Raw genomic sequence first — 6,131 nt, forward strand, 5'->3', positions numbered from 1 at the left:
TAGACCAGGCTGGTCTCGAACTCACAGAGATCCGCCTGCCTCTGCCTCCCGAGTGCTGGGATTAAAGGCGTGCGCCACCACTGCCCGGCTCAGCCTGCTTTCTGAAAGTGCCCAGAAACTACCCGCTCAAGGGTGCCACCGCCCACACCAATCATCTATCAAGAGAATGCCATACAGGCCAAATTGGTGGGAGTATTTTTCCCCCAGTTGTGATTCCATCTTCCCAGATGGCTTTAGCTTGTGTCAAGTTGACAGTCAACAAACAACCAAACAAAACAAAACAAGTACAATAGTTAGAGCCTCTGAGGACAGTCATCCCGAGGTAAAAACTAGGGGCATCTGCAGGACCTGAGGGATGCATATGTCAGTGTGCACAGGGCCTTCTTGGGTTCTGGGAACATCTTGGAGTTTTAGAACCCCTCAAAGGAGTCTCCCTAACTTTTCTTCTTTTTCAGCAGTAGTGGGGTTGAACCTAGTGCACCTGGCATGGGAGGCAAGTGTTGTACCACTGAGCCACAGCCCAGTGGCCTTTCGAGTCTTAGTTTACACACTCATCAACCTGGCTTCTTCAGGAAGCAGTGTGCTACACAGTTGTGGGTGACTGTCCTAAGACGCGCCCTGGAGCTACAGTTATTCCTACGTGAGTCAGCCAGAGTCTTACCAGCCCACAGAACGGAACTTCCCAGGAAACTTCCAGCCGAATCACATAGTAATGGTTCCCTTGGGATAGGACTCATCCCCGAAGCTCTGAGCCTGTTTGTTCTTCCCGTCAGGGGCTGCCATGGGAACAGGTATCACAACCCTCAGAGCTGTGTGACTATCGGCTTCCAGGTCTGTGACCAAACTGTGGAATAAGTCAAATGCAAACCAGCACAGAGCTGGGCTGGGGTGATGGTTCAGTTGGTTCTTGCCATGGAGACACCAGAAACTGAGTTTGGATTCTGGGTACCCAATGTAAAAAAAAAAAATTGTATCTGGGTGTCTGTATACCTATAACCCAGTGGTATAGAGATCGGAGGATCCCTGGGGCCCAGGGGACAATCATTTTAGCAGAGTCAGTGAGTTCCAGGTGAGGGAGAGGCCCTGCATCATAAGACAAGGTGTAGAGTGACTGAGGAAGAGACCCAACACTGACCTCTGGCCTCTATAGACATAGGAGCATGGACACACACACACACACACACATAAACCTGTATATATACAAACCCCACACATGCACATACAAAAAAACCAATAAAATACAATAATCTTACTGTGATTCAGCTATATACATTTTATGTAGCTTTGTGGGGGGGGGTTGTGTGTGTGTGGGGGGTGTGGCATAGCTTGACACTGGCTCTCCACATTGCCCATTGAAGCAGGGTCTCTCATTTGAACCCACAGCTTTCTGGCTAGGCAGGTTGAGCTAGCCAGCTTACTCTGTGGATCCCTGTCTCTGCTTCCCAGGAGCTGGGATTATAGGCCACTGTGCCCACTGGCAGTTACACAGGTCCTGGGGATCCAAACTCCAGTTCTCATGTTCACAGAGCAAATGTTTGCCAGCTGTGCCTTTCCCCAGCCCTTGACCATGTTTAAAAATAATAATAGACTTTAGACATGGTGGTCCACACCTTTAATCGCAACACTTGGGAGGCAGAGGCAGGGGGATGGGCTTCTGTGAGTTTGAACCAAGTCTGGTCTACACAGCAAGCTCCAGGATAGTCAGGACTGGAATGAGACCCATCTCAAAAAACAGAACAAAACAAAGCAAAACAATAACAACACTTTCTGATTTCTCATAAGGTTTTAGTTACTTTTTCAGAGTTATGAAAAATTGATTTTTGCCATTTTTGTCAGTGTTCACATCACCTTCACAAAGGAGTGGATTCTTGGTGTTCTTCCTGTGTCCTCCTGGGGGGATTTTGTGCATAAAGTCATTCTAGAAGCCGGCTATGACCACTCATTTCCACACTGCCTACAGCTGCTGTTGTCCAGCCCTGGGCATTGAAGAGTAGATGCATGGAAAGCCATGTGGGCTGTGAACCCGAAAATACATGTTTGCCAAACCCCACAGCAAGATGAGAAAATAACACGAGGGTTAGAGAGGGAAAAAACTGAGTTGCTATTATTCCGAGATTATTTGGCTTTCAAAAAATCTAGGGGCTGGGAATAGAGCTCAGCTGGTAGACAGCACAAGGCTCCAGGTTCCATCCTCAGTACTGGGGAGGGAGGCAGGAGGGAGGGAGACAGAGGGAACGGGCTGGAGAGACAGGACAACTGCCTGGAACTCCAGCGCCAGCAGATCCAGTGTCCTCTGGTAGTCCTCGTGGGTAGCCACACACGTGCATACCTACATGCACACAGACACATAAGTAAAATAAATCTCTTTTTAGAAAGAGAGATAGAAGAGGCAGGGGAAAGACAAAAGACAGAGGGGAGGAAGGGAGGAAAAAAGGAAGGGAGGGAGAAAGGGGGAGGGAGAGAGAGGGGGGAAGAAGGGAGGGAGGGAGGAAGGAAAGGAAGAAGGGAAGGAGGGAGGGAGGAAGGAAGGAAGGAAGGAAGGAAGGAAGGAAGGGAGGGAAAGGAAAAAATAAAAATCTACTGGCTGCAAGGACAGCATACACTAGGGGGCAAGACTGAGCTGCAGAATTTCTGTGTCCAGTCAAAATAGGGCAAGCATGTGTCTTCCTCTCTCTCCCATGGAGCACAAAAAAAAATCTCAGAACACACAAAGCAGCTCTCTGCAGACTGAGGAAGTCAACTGAAGAGAAAAATCAAAACTCAAAACACAGGCCAGCGAGATGGTTCAGTGGGAAAAGGCGCTTGCTGCCAAGCCTGATGACCTGAGTTCGATTCCCATGGTGGAAGAAAGAAACCAACCCCACAAGTTGTCCTTCTGACCTCCACAGGCATGCTGTGGTACATATGTATGCATGTACACACAATAAAAATAAATACAATTTTAAAATTTGAAACCAAGCATGGTGGTGTGTCCTTATAATCCTAGCCTGGGTAGGTAGAGACAGGAGGATTCCTGGGGTACACTGGCCAGCCAGCCTTGCCTACTTGCTGAGTTCCAGGCCAGGCTTGTCTCTTTGGAAGGAGTTGGTAGAGGGGGTGAATATTGTCAAAATGCATTGTACACAATTCTCAAAAAAATGTTTACAAAATTAACCTTTCCTTAAAAAAACTCAAGGTGGCCGGGCGATGGTGGCGCACGCCTTTAATCCCAGCACTCGGGAGGCAGAGGCAGGCGGATCTTTGTGAGTTCGAGACCAGCCTGGTCTACAGAGCTAGTTCCAGGACAGGCTCCAAAGCCACAGAGAAACCCTGTCTCAAAAAACCAAAAAAAAAAAAAAAAACAAACCTCAAGGTGGACAGCATGTAGACACACGTGCACCTTACACATATGCACACTCTTGTATACACACACACACATACACACACAGGATAAAGCAAAGGCTGCACTAATGTGCACTGGCAAAACAACAGCTCTTGCTGTCATATGCACCAAGCTCAGGTCCAGCAAAATCATCTACAGACTGCTCCCCTTCTCTTCCAAGCGCCAAGGTCAGAGCCGCTCGGGCAGTTTTCAGACTGCCCAAGATCCACTTCACTGAAACCTGGGCATACAGAGCAGGTAAGTGGTCTGTCTTCTACCGAATGGAGCTCCAGCCAAAAACTCATCTTGTTTGGTGGTCAGGTTGTGCCAAACACGGCCTAGAATGCCTGGGTAATAACCGTGATAATGGAATAGGAAATATTTATGGGGCTTACTGAATGCCAGGGTGCTGCGGTAAGCGCTGTGCGTGTGGTATCGTGCATGCCTCAGGACTCCTTGCTCTGATAGTTTTTGCTCGCTTCTGGATGAGGAAACAGACTTAGAAAGGTTCAGTAGTTTGCAAATGTCTATTTGCTCACTTGTATAGAAAAACCACCCCTGGGTTGTCACACAGCTTGTAAGAGACAGAGCTAAAATGTAAGAGACCCTCTGCATATCTGCCAGTCATCATCTTTGGAGGCAGAGATTGGAAGGATAGTGAGTTCAAGGCTAGGCTGGACTATGTAGCAAGACTCTGTGTTAAGGCGGGAGGCTGGAGGTGTGCCCCAATTGGCAGAGTGTTTGCCTAGAATACAGGAAGTCCCGGAGTTCCACCCCCAGCACTACGTGAGTTGGCTGTGCCTGTCCTCCCACCTTCTGGAGCCGTAAACAGACTCATCAGAAGTTCAAGGTCATCCTCAGTCACAGGGTGAATTTGAAGCCAGCCTGGATTACACGAGACCCTGGCTCAAAAAGAATAAGAGAAGGAAGAGAGAAGGAAAAACGAAAGAGAGAGAAAGAAAGGAGAAGCACGAAAAGGGGAAGGAACGAAAGAAATCAGAGAAGAAGGGGAAAGAGGAAGGGGGAGCGAGCAATGTCCTACCCTTGTCCTACCCGCCCGTCTTATCAATCTGCACAGCTACAACGCTTCCTTCTGCTCCTGGCACACCGTCTGCATCCAGGCTGCTGCACAGGACCCGGACCAGAAACCTGAGCTCCAAGGCGTCCCTGGGAGACCATGAGAGAGTCTTGAACTTCGCTCTGGCTCAGCCCTCTCTATAGATTCATCTCTGTGGATGGTTTTTCTTCGAGACAGGATCGTTTGGAAAGCCATAAATACACATCCAGATGCCTGTGACGGATAATAAACTAGGCTCCAACAAGTCACTTGAGTGTCCATAAATCTAGCCTGCACTTCCCTCCCCAGCAACTGTAAATCAGGAGCCATCTCCGCCTTCTTCCCGACAGTCCCAACGGCTCCTATCTGCCATCCATTACTGGGCAGGTGGTATACGGGACAGCTAGCCCCCCACACTGTCCTCCTGTCCCCAGCACGTCCATCATGTGGCTGACCCTGCATCCTACCATCACCCGAGGGGGTTCCAGTGTCTGCAGAGTTTTAGGACTTCCTTGCGCAGTTCTGAGCAGCTGAACAGAAGCTGCTCCTGCCCCCTCCACATCACAGTTTACACAAGCCTGACAGCGTTGTAGCAATGTGAAATTTTCCTCCCAGGTACTAGGGATTCGAATTTAGCACTCTGCACTTGCTAGACAGATGCGGTGTCACTGAGCCACGCTCCTAGCTCCTCACTGGGGGATTCTAGGCAGGGGCTCTACCACTGAGCCACACCCCAGCCCCTCACTGGGGGATTCTAGGCAGGTGCTCTACCACTGAGTCACACCCCAGCCCCTCACTGGGGGATTCTATGCAGGTGCTCTACCACTGAGCCACACCCCAGCCCCTCACTGGGGGATTCTATGCAGGTGCTCTACCACTGAGCCACACCCCAGCCCCTCTCTGGGGGGTTCTAGGCAGGTGCTCTACCACTGAGCCACTTACTAGCCCCAGGAACCCATGCTATTTCACAGCTGGGCAATCTGAGGTTATGTGGAGGATGGACTCAAGGCCACTTGCTAAATCAGCTTCTAGACAAGGACCAGAACCTGACTGGAATACCTCCCCAACCTCCTCACCTCTTCCCTCCACTCCCCTTCTCTTCCTGCCCAGGAGGACTCATTCAGGCTCACAGTTAGTTACAAGGATCCCAGGCCCACAAGGCAGTGAGGACCACAGCAGCATGTCTTTTATCAAGAAAACCCAGCGACAGAGACGAGGCAAATCTAGACCTCAGCTTACCTATCTGTAAAATAGGACTGGGCTCCTCCCATCCACTCTACAGACCACACAGCTCTTGTGGGATAGAGGCAGGGATGGAGAGAGACTGGATCATAGGACTCTCCACTGTGATCTAAGCCCATGCCTGGGGCCACCTCTATCCCCAGGACATTGGCTCCAGGCAGGATCTGGGGGTTCAGTCCTGGCGCACAGGGGCTGCTGTCTTTAGATTTCCCTCTTCCACCCTGACGATGAGATCTGAGACTTGCCAGGGAGGATGGGATCCTGTTTTTCTGTCTCTCGTCGTCCAAGGAGGCCCATAAAACACCGAAAATGAATAACGTGCGTGGCTTTCCCTGGAGAGTTCATCGGCTCCCCAGTCACTTTCTCAGCACGACAGGGCAGCCTTTTATCTTTAGACACCGCGGTCCGGGTACCCTGGGGGACAGGCTCCTCTCCATGCTGGTACACCGCGGTCCGGGTACCCTGGGGGAC

This window comes from Microtus ochrogaster, chromosome 2 (genome assembly GCF_000317375.1).
Source record: "Microtus ochrogaster isolate Prairie Vole_2 chromosome 2, MicOch1.0, whole genome shotgun sequence".
Classification (NCBI taxonomy): Eukaryota; Metazoa; Chordata; class Mammalia; order Rodentia; family Cricetidae; genus Microtus; species Microtus ochrogaster.